Raw genomic sequence first — 19641 nt, forward strand, 5'->3', positions numbered from 1 at the left:
ATGAAGAATATAATAGCCTCAATTTCAGAACGGACTGATGCTGACAGGTGTAAAACCCTTAGAGGCCGACCCCGGGAAGACCATTTTGGACTCTGAAGAAATGTAACAACATATGTTGCAATTCTGTCCCTATGGATTGTATTAGAAGACACGTGAAAGGAAGGCAAGGCAACGTTTGTAGCAGACAGTAATTTAAACGGAGGATGTAGTGTTAACTGGACTGCACTGTTAAAAATTCTGAAAACAGCAGGGAAAATATAAGGTAGGTGCGCCAAATAAGGTCATAGGTCTCACTAAATCTACAGTATGTGAATAAAAGTATCCGGACACCCCCAAAAACATACGTTTTTCGTATTAGGTGCATTCTGCTGCCACCTACTGTCAGGTACTCCATATCAGCGACCTCAGTAATCATTAGGTCCACTGTTTCCGATGTGATAGTGAAGTGGAAACGTCAAAGGTCACGCACAGCACAAACGCGAACAGGCCGGCCTCGTCTGTTGAGTGACAGAGACCGCCAACAGTTGAAGAGGGTCGTAATGTGTGATAGGTAGACATCTATCCAGACCATCACAGGAATTCCAAACTGCATCAGGACCCACTGCAAGTACCTCTAGCAGTAATTATAAAAGAACAAATTAAAAAACACAACAAAATGAAACTAAAAGAAAAATAATCAATACCAAAATAATATCTAATTGTATTCAAACGGGAGGTGACAAAACTTGGATTTCACTGTCGAGCAATACACACATCACGCCGGCAAACGCCAAACGACGCCTCGCTTGGTGTAAGGAGCGTAACCATTGGACGATTGAACAGTGGAGAAACGTTGTGTGGAGTGACGAATCACGGTATACACTGTGGCGATCCGATGGCAGGGTGTGGATACGGCGAATGCCCAGTAAACATAATCTGTCAGCGTTTGTAGTGCCGACAGTAAAATTCGTAGGTCGTGTTATGGTGTGGTCATGTTTTTCATCGAGGGGACTTGCACCCCTTGCTGTTTTGCGTGCCATTATCACAGCAAAGGCCTACATTGATGTTTCACGCACCTTCTTGCTTCCAGCAGTTGAAGAGCAATTCGGGGATGGCGACTGCATCTTTCAACTCGATCGAGCACCTGTTCGCAATGCACGGTGTGTGATGGAGTGGTTACACGACAATAACATCCCTGTAATGGACTGCCGACCACGGTGGCCGAGCGGTTCTAGGCGCTACAGTCTGGAACCGCGCGACCGCTACGGTCGCAGGTTCGAATCCTGCCTCGGGCATGGATGTGTATGATATCCTTAGTTAGGTTTAAGTAGTTCTAAGTTCTATGGGACTGATGACCTCAGGAGTTAAGTCCCATAGTGCTCAGAGCCATTTGAACCACTTCTTTGTAATGGACTGTCCTGCACAGAGTCGTGAGCTGAATCCTATAGAACGCCTTAGGGATGTTTTGGAACGCTCACTTCGTGCCTGGCCTCACCGACCGACATCGATACCTCTCGTCAGTGCAGGACTCCGTGAGGAATATGCTACCATTCCCCAAGAAATTTGATTGAACGTATGCCTGCGAGAGTGGAAGCTGTGATCAAGGATAAGTATAGGCTAAGACCATATTGAATTCCAGCATTACCGATATAGGGTGCCATGAACCTGTAAATCATTTTCAGACAGGTGACCGGATAACTTTGATCACGTAGAGTACATCTACATCTAGACAGACACCGAAAGACCCGTAAGGCGCGTGGCGGGGGGTACCCTGTACCACTACTAGTCATTTCCTTTCCTGTTACACTCGCAAAGAGAACGAAGGCAAAACGACTATGTGTGTTCATAAGAGCAGTAATTTCTTATATATCTTCGTGATCCTTATGCGCAATGTATGTTCGTGGCAGTAGAATTGTTCGGCAGTGAGCTTCAAATGCCGATTCTCTAAATTTTCTCAATAGCCTTTCTGACAATAACGTCGCCACCCCTCCAGGGATTCCCATTTGAATTCCTGAAGCATCTCCGTAACACTTGCGTGTTTTGCCAGCATACCGGTAAGAAGTCAAGTAACCCGCCTCTGAATTACTTTGATGTCTTCCTTCAGTCCGACCTCGTTCGCATCCCAGGCATTCGAGCAGTACTCAAGAGTAGGTCGCACCAGCTTCCTATATGCACACAGGTGAACCACTCTTTCCTAAAAATCTTCCAATAAACCGAAGGCAACCATTTGCCTTCCCTATCGCAGTTCTCACATACCAGTTCCATCTCATACCGCTTTGCATCGTACGCCCAGATATTTAAACGACTTGACTGTGACAAGCAGCGCTTAGGTAATACTATATTCGAACATTATAGATTTGTTCTTCCTAATCATCTGCATTAACTTACATGTATTCACATTTAGAGCTAGCTGCCATTCATCACACAAAGCAGAAATTTTGTCTCAGTCGTCTTGTATCTTCCTACAGTCACTCAACTTCGACACCTTGCCGTGCACCATAGCATCATCAGCAAACAACCGCAAATTGCTGCCCACCCTATCCGCCAAGTCTTTTATGTATAAAGGGAACAACAGCGATCCTGTCACACGTCCCTGGGGCACTTCTAACGATACCCCTGTCTCTGATGAACATTCCCCGTCGAGGACCACATACTGGGTTCTGTTACTTAAGAAGTCTTCGAGCCTCTCACATATCCGGGAATTTATACCATACTCTCGTAGCTTCATTAACAGCCTGCAATCGTGCACCGTGTCAAATGCTCTCTGCAAATCCAGGAATATGGAATCCAACTGTTGCTCTGTATTCATAGTTCGTAGTATATCATGTGACAGAAGGGCAAGATGAGTTTCGCACTAGCGATGCTTTCTAAAAGCATGCTGATTCGTGGACATAAGATTCTCAGTCTCAAGAAAGTTCATTATTTAGTAAATATGTTCGAGGATTCTGCAGCAAACTGAAGTTAGAGATATGGGTCTGTATCTTTTCGGGCCCATTCTTTTGTTCTTCTTACCTACTGGAGTCACCTGTGTTTTTTCCCAGTCGCTTAGAACTTTGTGCTGGGCCATAGAAGCACGATAAATGAAAGCTAGGTAAATGTCCATTGCCGTACCCTTTATAAAACCGAAATGAAATTCCATGCGGACCTGGTGATTTATTTGCTTTCCAATGTTTCAGTTGTTTCTCTAGGCCAGGGATTCTTATTATTATGTTGTCCACACGGGAATCTGTCCAATAGCCAAATGACGGTATGTTTGTGCCATTCTCCAGTGTGAACGATTTCTTCAACGTGAAATTTAAAACTTCGGCTTTCGTTTCGCTATCTGAAACTGCCACACCAAATTAGTCAACAAGGGACTGAATGGAAGCCAATAGGGCCAAACACCCCCTCCCCTGCTCCTTAATTTTGCGAACTTCTTGTCAAATTAGACGGATGGCAGCACCTACATGACCGGAATTGGTGTCCTGGTGACAAAAGAGAAGGCAAGTCGGCATATTTTATGTTATTCTGTGACAGACTTGAATCTTCGTGTCTGGAGGGTTTCCCTAAGCTCTGGAGTATTTATTCTTTGTGGTTACTTTATCAACTAGTGATTCTTTTGAAGCATGCTTATAGTACTTTTGAAGCCGATATTTCGTGATGGGTTTGTTAGAAGTGGCAAAAAACTATGCAGAAAAATCGAAAGGGTGTGTCCAGGGCAATAAGACCACGTCATGGAAAATCTCTCAAGCAGTCTGCAGTACCTTAAAAACGGGTGCATCTACACACCGATATTGTTTAATCTGTACTGAGAACTTGTGAGAATACGTTTGAGCTTTTGCTAGGTTCCACAAGAGAGACACTGTTGACAACTTTATGTATCCTACTGTGAAACAGTGTGACTCAAGTCTAAGTGGGAAAAATCTCAATTTTTCTTCCTACTTTTCTCTTAATATATAATGAACTTTCTTTGACTGTGTAGAGTCTTGTACCGCAAGGAAGAAAGAGAGAGCATATTATTGTGGGTGGGTGGTATCCTTTGTCTACAACACAAATACACACATGTATTAACATGGTTCTTTATTTACATGATCTGGAAACCTTACATAACTTGAATAGAGTCCCTGTGTTGTGGTACAAGTTCATCAGTAATAGTCCTCTTGCAGACTGATGTAATGTCACAAGTCTGGCTGAGATAAATTAGTCCCTCTATAATCACTAATCTGGTCGCTATGTACTGTTGTAGCCTGTGATAAACTAAACCTGCTCTGCGAGTAAACTGACAGACGCCAAACTGGATGTTTGAGTGAGTGAGTGATTGAAGCCCTCCTGTCAGCGGAAGCGGCCTAAATACACGCTGTCAAGAGGGCGTTGGCGGCGTGTTGTTTGTCAGTGTGTCTCTGGCCTCTCTCATGGTAAACACGCTTGATCCAACGCCTACTAATCGATCTTCGCCCTTCATCTTCGCCGACTGGTGTGCTGCCGACAGCTTACGCCGGCGCAGACTGTTTATTCAGCATTTTACTGTCTCCAGTTGTTTTCCCACACACTGGGGTGCATAGGGTAGCTTTATTGGGTACTACATGTGCCCAAAAACGCCATTTACTAGGTTATTGGAGTTTTAGTTTGAATGATCAGAAACTTTTTTTCTTGGTAGCTCATGAACTATTGTAAAGGTATGCAAAGTTTGAAGTTAATCTTCCGAGACGTTTGGGGATGAAAAATCGTGAAACTTGAAGGAGGATCTTTCTTTGGGTCAACTACGGACCATGTCAGTTCAACTGTCTCTTTTCTCGAGCTTTAACAACCGCTCAATTTTCCTGCATTCATTTCTGCTGTCGTTCTCTTCCTCTTATGTTCACGCTTTCCCTGTCTTCAGCTTTGGCTTCTCCTGAAAACCTGTTTTCTGGTCGTAGAGCTTCCTTAAGCTGATCGCGCTCTTGCATATTTCAGGACAAATTTCAAGTTCTTGCATAACTATTTCAACTTTTGTAAACCAGGCCTCTTTGGTTATATTCAGTTGGAAATAGATTGATATCTGTTTATATATTCTTCCTGGTCTCATTCATGTCACGTAGCCATAACAAACAGTCCTCCATTTGCGAAAAGTGCCACTTATCTTCTCCACAGGCATGTACAGTTCTTGTTGTGATATCTCTGTACTCGCTATTTCCTTTGACGGGATCCAGTATTTTCTCAAAATCTCTCTTTCTTGGCCTCCAATTTCTCCATTAGATATCTCTCGTTCATTTGAACAGTCTCTGCCGCAATGTATAGCGTACGATTGAATAACAGTGCAGTATTATCTCTTATTGTAGATACCTTAAATTAATTGGCAAGCCATTTCAGTTTTGTTGATACGTGACGTGAAGGCTTCTCTCTCTGATAGATTAGTCTCTATCCACTCACCTACGTATTTAAACTTTTCTACCTGCTTAATTTTTCCCTCTCCACTTTGACTTCTCTTGGAGTAGATTTGCTTGACACGAAGCGTGTCCTCCCAAAGATTCCTTCGTTGCCCGTGCTTTCGGTCGGTGAAGTTGTTTTGATGCCGTATCTGTGGAGTCAGGAAAGATAGCTAGGTTATCTGCAAAGGCTAGATAGTCGTCTTTAAGGTTGAAATTCTTGTAGCCTACCCTAATATCTTTTTCGTCCCCTGATCTGTTCATTTCCTTTCGCCTTTTACGGATGACCTGTTTTAGAACGTAGTTGAAGAACGGAGGCAGTAGTCCATCTCCTTTTCTCACTTCTGCCCTCATTTCAGGGCCATCAGTTATCTCTCCTCTTAAATTCATTTTAAAAGTGCATTGACGAGGATTTTCTGGATAATAACTTTTGTCCCGCATAAGCGATGTTGTTCAAGAATTTGAAACAGGATAGTGAGATAAATTGAGTCGTACACCTTCCTGCCCTTGAGTTTTAGATATGAAAGGTTTTGCTTCGCATTCGTAATCTACTCAGTACAGGATGCTCTCTTCCCGAAAACTCCGTATTTTCCCATTTGTGGACAGATCTGTTGTTCCGCCCTGTTCTGAATAGACTTTAAGAGGACCTTGTAAGTTTGTTAGCAACAGAGAGAAGTTACGTGAGCTGTCACGTCTATTTCTTACACTTTATCACGTAGTGGATGAAATATGGTTGAGATCCACCCACTCGCAAATTCTTCGCTTTCAAATTCTCTTGAATTGCAGCAACAATTAGATTGTCTTATCCCCTGCAAGTTTCCACAGTTCAGTAGTTATCAGATTATCATCCTCTACCTTGTTGTCTTTCAGTGTTGGGTGATATTAATTTCTTCGTTTTTGAGTGGAGACGAATCTGGGTTCATGTTTGGATTTGCTCCAAAAAGAATGCGGTCTCTGGAATCTCACAGTTGAGAAGAGATTCAAAATGACTTACTAGACTCTGATAATTAGCTTCGTCACTGTGGCCTAATATCCCTTTGGAACCTTTGAACTGTAGTTTCTAAGGGCTGTGTTTGCTCAGATTGTTTTTGAACGTTTCGTACAAGGTAGGGGTCAGGGAACGTACTTTTTGCTACTAACAAACAACACATACTACCAAGCTATTTGCGTATATATTTAACAAACATTATCATGACACTACATGCAATTGAAATAATTATTTACAGACCGTGATCTATATGCGACCGTCAGATAGGACATCAGAACCAACCAGACGGAGAAGTCAAAGAAAAAGACAAGAGCGTGAAACAAAGAAATCTTTTTCTTATATACTACAATACAGAGATAATAGTAATTACAATTCTATGAGCCCGTATAGCAGTTCCATTGTAGTTACATATCGATAATTTGACTTACGAGGGTCACTTCAAAAGAAATGCAAACTATTTTTGTAAAAATACAGTTTTCATTCTGCATGTGTGAAAGTTTTACAGTGTGTAGATACATCCTTCCCGCTTGTTTTCAAACTTAGTTCAACCTGTTCCCGTGAGTGGCGCCGTCACAGCATGTCTTCAAGACGGCTGCTACACTTGACGTTCGCCAGAAGCAACGTGCTGTCATAGAATTCCTCTGCTGTGAAAACGAGACAGTGGGAAACATCCAAAAGAGGTTGAAAAAGGTGTATGGAGATCGCAGTACAGTTACTCAGTGGCCAAGCAGGCTACGTGATGAAAGCGGGCACGGCAATATTGAGGATCGTCCTCGCAGCGGCAGGCCTCTTACTGCACCCACTCCAGACAATGTGCAGAGAGTTAACGAATTGGCGACTGCTAACAGACGCATCGATTTTTCGATTCCGAAGGACTCTTGCTTGTGGAAATCATGCCATGTGGAACCAACATAAATTCCTATGTATATGTGACGACACTGAACAAACTTCAAGCTCGACTGAGTCGTGTTCGACCACATCGGCAAAAGCAGGATGCTTTGCTGTTGCCTGACAATGCACGGCGTGTCAGTCAAAAAATCATGGAAGTGATCACAAAATTCGGATGGACAACACTGAAATACACGCTTTACATTCCTGACCTGACTCGATGTGACTATCATACCTTCGGTTAACTGAAAAACTCTCTTCGTTGAACAAAGTGTGGAGATGATGATTCCCTTTTGCACGCTGCCAAACAGTGGCTCCAACAGGTTGGTCCAGAATTTTACTGTGCGGGTATCCAGGAGCTGGTTCCAAGATGGGGTAAGGCAGTTGAGAGGGATGGAAATTATGTGGATAAATGAAAATATTGTTCCTAAAGGATGTATCTACACACTGTAAGACTTTCAAACATGTAGAATGAAAGATGGATTTAAAAAAAAAATAGTGTGCATTTCTTTTGGAGTGACCCTCGTATATTACTTTTTTCAAGAAGCGATGTCGACGAGCTTGCAGCACTGGATACACCGGTTTCCGTCAGATCACCGCGGTTAAGCGCAGTTGGTCGTGGCCGGCACTTGGATGGGTGATCATCCAAGTCGCCATGCGCTGTTGCCATTTTCGCGGTGCACTCAGTCTCGTGATGCAAAGTGCGGAGCTAATCGACCGAATAGTGGCGGCTCTGGTCAAAGAAAACCATCGTAACGACTGGGAGAGCGGTGTGCTGACCACATGCCCCTCCTACCCACATCCTCAACTGAGGATGACACGGCGGTCGGATGGTCCCGATGGGCCACTAGTGGCCTGAAGACGGAGTGATTTTTCAAGAAGTGATGCTATAAGAGACATATGTTATAAGACCTCTACTCGTTCGAATACCCTTCTTATGGCGATACCATCGTAAAGCTACAGTGGCGGATTCTCCATTCTAACAGTAAAACTTCACGAACAGTGCGTTTTCTGGTAAAGTCAACATACCGCTCAATTTATACAATATACTCATTCGGAATTAGTAACGTGCTACTTTTTCAGCTCCATCTCTTGGCTGATTCTAGCACTCAGGTTTGGTTTCAATGCACCACCGTGTTATTTCAGGTAAGTGTGCCAAGTCTTACCTCTCCACCAACTTTATTGCAAGAATTAGTGCATTTTCAAATGTTGATGGCCTTACTGCATATTACTTCTGGGTCTCCCAGATCCCAACACTAGTGTAGTGAGGGTTAAAGAATCGTCACCAGCAGTGTAGCGAGCAAGGCTATTGTCATAAATATATCTTGGTTTGTTAACCCTCCACCCCATCTGCCACCGTGGCTCCTCTATATTGCTGTCTTAAGTTCGTGTTCAGTGTTGTGCGTCCCCTGTCAGTGTTGCGAACGGAAACCATACTGTCGCTAGGTGTGCTTTTAAACTGCTGCGAACAGAAACCAGAGCATCGTCGAGTTTTTTAATTGTGTTTATTTACTATGTGTTTTAATCAGCATCACCGACCCTTTGTTTTTATATTCTCTTCGCAATTTTTCGCCTTGTTCCAGTTTTAATCAGTCACCGTTTTATCTCCTGTTTTTATTTTTATGATATCTCCTAATTTTGTTTTTTTTTTACTTTTCTGTAGGCTGCAGAGCGGCATATTACGCTGCTGCCAGGGGGAATCGAAATCCAATAAAGGAAAAAAAAATAAGAGTAATATCGCTTTATAACATTATGTATTGACTATCAAAAAACCCTAACAAGTATTTTCGAATCTTCTGTGCCACTCCCCCACCTTTTTGATAAAGGACGTCTCAACTGTCACTAGAGGGGTCACTGATTTTCATTATCACAGTTATAATTGATTTTCCGCACTCCGCTGTTAATAATCATTTTAACAGCACAGTAGGTGTGAATCAGTACAAGAAGAGGATGTAGCCGTGAATATTCCCTTGAAAGAGTACTAAATGAAGTTTCAGATAAATCTGATGTAGGTTTAGAAACAAGTGATGTGGAAACGAAGGCAGAAGAACTACGCAGTTCTTACTATGAATGCCAGCCTGAGGTGACCCTTGATGCTCAAAGCATAGATATGGTGCTGCCGTGATGCTTAGTAAAGGAAGAGATAACTGGAAACAAAGATCTCCCAACGAAATCGCTTGACTCATTTTAAATTATATACATGTTACTAGATCGACCTGAAGCGTTGAATAACAATGTTTAAGAGTGAAGCATTAAACTTAATCTAATTTACAATTTTATGTATATTAAGATAAGAAAATCTTTCTGTTACCAAAGAAGCAGATAAACCACATCTTCAGTTACTTGCTTCAATCATCTGATTGCTTTAACTATTGATCTACTGATTCAGTTTGCTGAATAGCAGACTGCTTTGCTTCAGGTGTGAGCGTGGTCATGAGCGTGGTCATCACACCAGTGACGCAACAAAAGCTGTTCAGAGAAGAGAAGGATAAACGTAAAAAAAGAAGAAAAATAGTTGGAAAGAAACAGTCAAACCACACCCAATGAAAGAAACAGTGACAACAGAAGCACGGCTCTAAGAGGAGGAATCAGACCACTTTTCTTTGGCGGGAGACATGCTGGCGTCACTGGTTCATTTCCAGATTCTAGCAATTCTCTGTAATTCAAGACTTGCACTTTATGGTAGTTTCTTAGCTATTTGTGGAATATCGTAATTTGTTAGGTCGTTCCTTGAATAAGAATAGACAGTTCAGCTTTGCGTGTGTTTTGAAAGTATTCGTCAAACATATTTTCAGTGGGAAGTGTTAGTTCTTGTTGACAATCCTGCTGTCGTGACTGATTCTCGATTCTACGTAACAAGATGCACAATTAGCAGGAGCTACACACCAACCACCCCACAATATTGTGAGAGAAGAGACTGAGCTTCTCCATCAGGAAAAGGTGAAAACTATAATGAAACCTGTAGATTTAGTCTTCACTCCTCAGATCATGAATTTCAAACCACTAAAGACATATCTTGTTTGGGCGTAGACGCAGCATATAAAAACAGATATTTTGCTATGTTGATTTATTTATAGGCACGAATTCACACCATGACAACGCTAAAATTATTCTTTCTGTATTGAAATATATTATGGAGCTAAATTCTATTCAAACAGTCACTACATTTAATGCCAAAAACACAAAAGGAATTTTCCACCTCGTCTCTCAATTGATAAAGTATATTTTTAGTATAGATTTATATTGCTACGCTTAATGTGAAAAAGACTAAGTTGCGCCTTGATTTGTGCAGTAGGCCCAGTTACAACAGGTTGGCAATGTCACTGCACAGGATACGAGGGAGCTTATGCGTACTACGTCCATCAGAGTCATGTCTAGAAACCCGGCTGTCAAAACAATATTCGAAATGCAGTCTACTTAAAATTTTCTTTCTTTTTTCATCTGCTGTGCAGATATGAAAGGGATTTTATCGTCACACTGTACTGTCTGGATTTTGCATCATTGCTAAATATATGTAGCGCCACGCCTATAGCGAGCCTTTTACGTGTATGTGACACTGAATAATAAGGAAAAATTATCTTAATATTTTCTAATGATATCCGAGAAATTTGTAATTCTCACTTAAACCGTAATGTGTGGAAAGCACAGGAATATATTTCTACTCATAACCTACAACTACCCTCATTTTTCACGTACTGAATGAACTATTTACCTTAGTAATGGGAGGGGGTTTATCACAGCAGTGTGTAGTTAATTTAGCAGTAAGGTGTGTTCCAATCCTTCAGCAGCGAAGTTTACTGTATCTATGTATGTTGTTCTAGAACGAGTCTTTCTTCTTATTTGATCACCCTACAAAATACGAGGAGACATTTGACTTACAATACGGGAATAAAGCCTCTACGGCTTAACTCTTTCCACCGTCTAGAATCACTGCCTCATCAGTATTTGAACTCACAAAACCCATGGTAACCAGATGGCGACCATGATATACCGCCATTCATTCCACCAGTTATTCATCTATAGAACATTCGGAGTGTTGAATGACTCACTGAATGTCCTGTGACGAATAGCATTTCAAATGAATAATCGAGACAGGCAGATCCAGAGAACCAGCAAGCATCCTTTTATTTCAATGTTGCTGTTTCACCTGTTTCTATTGCAGATCGTAACTCTCCTTTACCGAATTCTCTGCAAAACTGTTCGCAGTTATGCTTATTTACTATTTTGTGGGTTAGAAATTTTTTCAATGCAATACACTTCATTTATTGTAGAATAAGTAAACTAAAGATTTTTTATAAAAATTTGTTTCTTTTTCTGAGTTGACATATGATCTATTAGGATTTTTATTTGGCGGTAGCTATATACAAAATTAAATATTCTTCAGAAAATTGAAGTCCAAAACTACACTTTATTATGGAACTGTTACTTACATTGGTGTACATAATCAATTACGTGCCCGCAGTTGCTATTCTCCTTCCAAAATAATCGAGAAGATCACATACTTTCTACTTAACGTCGACCATTGTTTTGATGGAGGCTGATGCTAACGCGCCACTTCAGATGTTTCGGAATGAGGATAACATCGTCAGAATGTACTGGAGAGCATTACGTAACCTCTTGCAAGTTATCCACTTCTCTTTCGCCACCTCATGTCCACAAGAACAAATGGTGTTTGTTATCATCTGTTTTTATGGATGTAGAGAATGGCGCGTCCATTTACAGAGCATTCCCGCAGTCACACGGACCACATTCAACTGCTTGCCGTCTGGAAACGACCTGGCCAAGCCAAGTTAATGGTGCACTGTTGGGACCGACGCCAAGACCTAGTTCTTGACGGAGATGCGGAGCGCACAGTAGCTCACAGAACGGACGAAACACTCTTCTGGAAACCTCCTTCACGACGTTCGCAGTTACATTTCTCTCGCCGAAGCTATCTGTGGGTGAAATTTCCTAGGAAGGACAGAAAATAAAAAGTGTAAAAATTCTGCGTCTCCTTATCCACAACTTAGAAATGTTAGCGTAAAATGATCAAAATATTCATTGCGGAAGTCACTTTACATTACAGGGCAAGAATAATGGGTACCAATCTTAGCAGTAATATTCTGCTCCAGTCACGTAATAACCAAGGGAAGAATGCCTATCAACGAATCTGTACTTGCTCCAAAGTCTTTTACCTTGTTCTAATGATATATAAGCAATATATGAGACTATGTCAGTAGAATCGTCGGACAGTTGCACACGAATCGTGATTCTCTACGTGTACTCAATAGAGGTTCGCGATAATAATTTCACCTTTCTTCCGATGATTTCCACTTAAGTTCCCTGAGAATCTGTATTGCGTGTTTGTAAGAGCTTTACCGCTCTGAATTTTTTCAAGGTCTGTTGTTAACTGTGATGTATAAGGACTGTACACGGAAACTGTCTCGCCCACGCCTTGCATGTGGCCCCCTTAAATATTCTATTCTCTTTCCCACAACTTGTCCAACAACATCATATTTTCCTGCTAATTATTTTAGGTGTTCCTTTCATTTCATATAGCTTCTAAAAATTGCCCGTCAGTCTTTTAATAATGTGACCTGGTCCAGCTGTTCAGTATTAATTTGAAGTCGATTATGGTCCCTCTCATTGTCTTTCCCGTCCTGATTTATTCAATTTTAAATATCGGTGGCATTTGTTATGCCAAGTGGATTTGTTTTCTAAATCTACCTGCATTTCTTTGGAATTTTACCACTTAATATATGTTTGATTGTTGCGAACTCTCGGCAATGACATATCACTATTTTCATGAGCGTTAACACAAGCTGTCATCTGCAGAATATTTACTGTATTTGCTATCATTTATACACTACTGGCCATTACAATTGCTACACCAAGAAGAAACGCAAATGATAAACGGGTATTCATTGGACAAATATATTATACTAGAACTGACATGTGATTACATTTTCACGCAATTTGGGTGCATAGATCCTGAGAAATCAGTACCCAGAACAACCACCTCACGCCGTAATAACGGACTTGACACGCCTAGGCATTAGGTCAAACAGAGCTTGGATGGCGTGTACAGGTACAGCTGCCCATGCAGCTTCAACACGATACCACAGTTCAACAAGAGTAGTGATTGGCGTATTGTGACGAGCCAGTTGCTCGGCCACCACTGACCAGACGTTTTCAATTGGTGAGAGATTGGAGAATGTAATGGCCAGGGCAGCAGTCGAACATTTTCTGTATCCAAAGGCCCGTAGAGGACCTGCAACATGCGGGCGTGCATTATCCTGCTGAAATGTAGGGTTTCGAAGGGATCGAATGAAGGGTAGAGCCACGGGTCGTAACACATCTGAAATGTAACGTCCACTGTTGAAAGTGCCGTCAATGCGAACAAGAAGTGACCGAGACGTGTAACCAATGGCACCCCATACCATCACGCCGGGTGATACGCCAGTATGGTGATAACGAATACACGCTTCCAATGTGCGTTCACCGCGATGTCGCCAAACACGGATACGACCATCATGATGCTGTAAACGGAACCTGGATTCATCCGAAGAAATGACGTTTTGCCAGTCGTGCAACCAGGTTCGTCGTTGAGTACACCATCGCAGGCGCTCCTGTCTGTGATGCAGCGTCAAGCGTAACCGCAGTCATGGTCTCCGAGCTGATAGTCCATGCTGCTGCAAACGTCGTCGAACTGTTCGTGCAGATGGTTGTTGTCTTTCAAACGTCCCCATCTGTTGACTCAGGGATCGAGACGTGGCTGTGCGATCCGTTACAGCCATGCGGATAAAATGCCTGTCACCTCGACTGCTAGTGATACGAGGCCGTTGCGATCCAGCACGGCGTCCCGTATTACCCTCCTGAACCCACCGATCCCATATTCTGCTAACAGTCTCTGGATCTCGACCAACGCGAGCAGCAATGTCGCGATACGATAAACCGCAATCGCGATAGGCTAGCTTATCAAAGTCGGAAACGTGATGGTACGCATTTCTCCTCCTTACACGAGGCATCACAACAACGTTTCACCAGGCAACGCCGGTCAACTGCTGTTTGTGTATGAGAAATCGGTTGGAAACTTTTCTCATGTCAGCACGTTGTAGGTGTCGCCACTGGCGCCAACTTTGTGTGAAAGCTCTGAAAAGCTAATCATTTGCATATCAAAGCATCTTCTTCCTGCCGGTTAAATTTCGCGATTGCAGCACGTGATCTTCATGGTGTAGCAATTTTGATTGCTAGTAGTGTAGTTTTGAACGAGAGTGGTCCCGTTAAAAATTGAATCGTCTGTTGCTACTGCGGATATAAAGTGACTCAGCGATTTAAGTTCTCGTTGTACTACATTTCCCCCGCTGGTTTCTAGAATGCTCATGTCTCCCATGTGTGATTCCCAATCTTATAAAAGGAGCAACCAATATCATCTTACATGATAATGTCTTTAACTATCAATTTTCATTTCAGTTTTGGTAATTGTATAATTTAAACGATTGGTCATATTCGAAAACACTTTTCAGTAAGTTTATTATAAACAACACCTTCCCAGGGGTCACCACCTTAACGAAACACTGTGCAGGTGGAGATGCTTTCGTGCTCCCATGAAGCTGGGAGCTATGTCGGTGGTAGCTTAGCTAATAGTATGGCCACCCTACCAAGACCTGGCTGAGAAGCCAGACGAAGTGTGTCTAGCAACGACCTCTCATTGCGCCTCCTTTCGTTGCCCACAAGAGCCAATGGCAGGATTAAAAAAATCAGTGTCTTTTGCTATCAGCAGTTTTTCTCTTCCTATCTTCTTCATCAAAATGTAGAACTTCGAAGCGTCTTGATGCCACTCGTCCTAGCGGAAAAAAGCCCTGGTGACAAGTCCTGGTCCTCCATGTTCGGTGTTGTGCGAAGGGCCAACTCCCGATCCACAGAAAACAACAGCCAGGGAAAATACCCCCTAATATACCTCGGTTTTCGGATGGTTCTAATGGAATTCAACAACGGAAACGAAAACGTACTTTCCATTTTGGTATCTGTAATGTACAATTTATCCGTAATTAAGAATAAGAATTTGTGATGGTTCTAAGCTACCACAACACTGATTTAGCGGTGCTTTCCGAGACAGAGAATATAGCTACTGGTTGTGAATCTCTACTAGAGTCACGAGTTATTTCAATGGAGTGGACCAAGTAGTAGGATGACTGCAGTGTATCCATCATTCTAAACAAAAGATGGTGAAAGTATGTTACCTCATGGAAAGCAGATAATGAAACAATGGAAAACTCAATCTGAAAACTAGAGGCATGAATATGTGATAGTGGGAGTGATGTTTCCACAGAAGACGTCTCACTGATGGTGAAAGAAGAATTTGAACAAATACGGAAAGAGACTACAGAAGCCGTATCAAGTGACCATGAACTGGTAATGTCAGCAGATTTTAGTATCAGAGTAAGGAAAAAGAGTTATAGTAAGGCTACTGGCACTTATAGGGTACGATGTTAAGAATGACAGGAGCCCGAACAACAGGGACTGACGTATTAGGACATGTATTGATACCATGAAATAGTGCATTGATAATGGCTGGACATTAGCCTCATAAAAACCTGAATCAAAATGACAACTGATTGCTGTGCGCTATCGTTTGAAAGTCATATCACAGTCGTTGAGTGCAACCATATTCCTAATGGAAGGTAACTTGAATGAGAATGAGAAAAGGTTGGCGGATTTATTGCTTAAGAGATGTAACGATCGAAATAAGGGTAATGATCCAAGTAATTATAGCGAATCGGCAGTGATCCATGTCGTTGGAAGATTGTACTCGTACTGATAGTTCTGGCAGAGAAAGAAACAACTCACAAGAAACAAGAAGAGCAAGCAAGATTTAGAGCAGGAAGATCGGTAATGGATAGTGTCTTCACAATGAAATTAATATGTTAAAAACTCACAAAGCTAGAGATTCACGCGAATCTTGCATTGATTGACGTGGAGAAAGCATACCATAATGCACGCACCAACAAATTGTGCGACAATTTGAGACAGACAGATCCTAATGCTGCTGAAGCCTGTTATGAAATTTGTCGAAAATAACACAGCGAGAGTAAGGACTGAAAATAGTTGGACAGAAGAATTCGAGATGAACAAGGGTCTGCGGTTTGGATATGGGCTGCCACTGATCCTGACCAAGCTGTAACTAGGAGCAATCCTGCAGCTTTGGCACTGAAAGTGCCACGTTATGGGAGTGGTGTTAGAAGACAGCAGAATATTTGGCCCGTATTTTGCGTAGATGTAGAAGATAAATATGATCAGAGCTATATGATAACAAACCTTAAAGAGGAATACAATAAGGCTGGTCTGAAGAGAAAGATGAAGAAGTGTGAGTGCTTTGCTCTCGGAACGGAAAGGCTAAATAATTTGAAGGTACATGGAGAACTAATTGTAAGTGTGGAAGAGGCAAATAAATAAAGGACAGGCTGTAAAACGGCGAGGAACTCTTTTCTGTGGAACATAAAGGTAAGAACAACGAAGAAGAGATGTGTGTGAGAGAGAGAGAGAAAGAAAGAAAGAAAGGAAACTGTTTGCCACTAAGATGGTTTACACTCAACCTGTTCTAGGCTGCATAGAATAAGAAATGACGCAATCCGGCAAAGCTTAGAGATAACTGTAATGACATTCAACAAAAACAGCTGAGGTCGTTCAGGCATGTGAATGGGAAGAATGAAGACAGTATACCAATTAGTATACAACGATAGATACCATTCCAGCGGAAGAAAAGAGGTCGCCCACGACGCAGGTGGAAAAATTATGTGGAGGAGGCACAATACAAGCAAGGAACATGAATGTTGAAGGAAGTGAAGACAAAAGGGACAGAGAAAAGGCACCATCCCAAGATAATCCACAAGAAAAGGTGATAAACAATATTACATGTTCTGTACATTTCCTTTTAGATAAAGCTAAAAGCAGTAACAAAACATGACATATTCAGCTAGATTTAATAATTTACTTAATGTAGCTATTAGCTCTTGGATTAAAAAATATTTGTGTTGACCAATATGTGAAACGTTTCGTTATCAAGAACTTACGCAGACGGTACCCTGATGTGTAAGAAGTTGATACATTAATGTGCGTATGTATCTGACTAGGAGTAGTGAAAAACTTTAAAACCGTTTCACCACAACAGCCTAAAAGCTATCAGTTACGATGTCTTATAATGTGTTTAGGCACTTTTTAACTTTAGTAAATAAACGTAACATATTTTTTTAAAAAAGTTAGCAGGGTACCTGAAAATAGCCTGAGTCTGAAATTGTATAAAAATTTAAAAAGTAATAAAAATTCCCCGTTAGCAATAAAGAAATTTCAAAGCAATTGTGGTCCCATAATCTATGAAAATACTTTTCTGTACTTTAAAGTGAAATGAAAGGAAACAGATCAGGTTACCAAGCTTTATTGTTACATTTACGATGTTACTTATCAGTCACCAACGCTTCAAATCATAGCTTACTCTTAAACGTGTTTGGGGTGACACTCCTATAAAACATGTGTAAGGAAACTGGTCCATACTCGGCTGTGTCACCTACTGTGTGACAAAAAAGATCAACGTGTCAGATGGATAGTTGGTTTCATAGCAATCAGTAAGTGGTTCCTCCCCTCCAACTACTCTTCCTTTCATTGATGCGTGACCGTCTGGCTTGGCAGCGAGTTTACTACCTGTAGGGGAATGGCAATAGCAATTCAGGCCTCATTAACAGCAGTACCAGTTTGCTAGTTGGCCTTTATTTCTTGTATGCTGGTACTCATCACCATAAAACCTACTTTCCGTGTGCTACTTCAGCAAAACTGAAGAGCCAGGCGTGTACTGTAAAGTTCTTTCCTGGTGGTTTGTAGTACCGGTGCAGCACTAAAGGAACCGGAACGCGTGATAACGGTTTTCTGTTTCCCTCCTACCTACTGCTTTATTCTCTTCAGAAAAGCGTACACTTCAGACGGAAGGAAACTGCACGAAGTAGATAAAAAGATATCACAAAGAAAAACATCTCTACAGCAGAAACTTCCTGGCAGATTAAAACTGTGTGCCCGACCGAGACTCGAACTCGGGAACTTTGCCTTTCGCAAGCAAGTGCTCTACCATCTGAGCTACCGAAGCACGACTCACGCCCGGCCTCATAGCTTTACTTCTGCCAGTATCTCGTCTCCTACCTTCCAAAGTAAAACTGTGAGGCCGGGCGTGAGTCGTGCTTCGGTGGCTCAGATGGTAGAGCACTTGCCCGCGAAAGGCAAAGGCCCCGAGTTCGAGTCTCGGTCGGGCACACAGTTTTAATCTGCCAGAAAGTTTCATATCAGCGCACACTCCGCTGCAGAGTGAAAATCTCAATCTCTATATAAATCTGTCAAAATTATATGACAAAGAAACTCAGCTCTACATAACACTATGAACTGCTAATAAGCAAACATTTACACTCCTGTAAATTGAAATAAGAACACCGTGAATTCATTGTCCCAGGAAGGGGAAACTTTATTGACACATTCCTGGGGTCAGATACATTACATGATCACACTGACAGAACCACAGGCACATAGACACAGTCAACAGAGCATGCACAATGTCGCCACTAGTACAGTGTATATCCACCTTTCGCAGCAATGCAGGCTGCTATTCTCCCATGGAGACGATCGTAGAGATGCTGGATGTAGTCCTGTGGAACGGCTTGCCATGCCATTTCCACCTGGCGCCTCAGTTGGACCAGCGTTCGTGCTGGACGTGCAGACCGCGTGAGACGACGCTTCATCCAGTCCCAAACATGCTCAATGGGGGACAGATCCGGAGATCTTGCTGGCCAGGGTAGTTGACTTACACCTTCTAGAGCACGTTGGGTGGCACGGGATATATGCGGACGTGCATTGTCCTGTTGGAACAGCAAGTTCCCTTGCCGGTCTAGGAATGGTAGAACGATGGGTTCGATGACGGTTTGGATGTACCGTGCACTATTCAGTGTCCCCTCGACGATCACCAGTGGTGTACGGCCAGTGTAGGAGATCGCTCCCCACACCATGATGCCGGGTGTTGGCCCTGTGTGCCTCGGTCGTATGCAGTCCTGATTGTGGCGCTCACCTGCACGGCGCCAAACACGCATACGACCATCATTGGCACCAAGGCAGAAGCGACTCTCATCGCTGAAGACGACACGTCTCCATTCGTCCCTCCATTCACGCCTGTCGCGACACCACTGGAGGCGGGCTGCACGATGTTGGGGCGTGAGCGGAAGACGGCCTAACGGTGTGCGGGACCGTAGCCCAGCTTCATGGAGACGGTTGCGAATGGTCCTCGCCGATACCCCAGGAGCAACAGTGTCCCTAATTTGCTGGGAAGTGGCGGTGCGGTCCCCTACGGCACTGTGTAGGATCCTACGGTCTTGGCGTGCATCCGTGCGTCGC

Source organism: Schistocerca nitens, chromosome 8 (genome assembly GCF_023898315.1).
Source record: "Schistocerca nitens isolate TAMUIC-IGC-003100 chromosome 8, iqSchNite1.1, whole genome shotgun sequence".
Lineage (NCBI taxonomy): Eukaryota > Metazoa > Arthropoda > Insecta > Orthoptera > Acrididae > Schistocerca > Schistocerca nitens.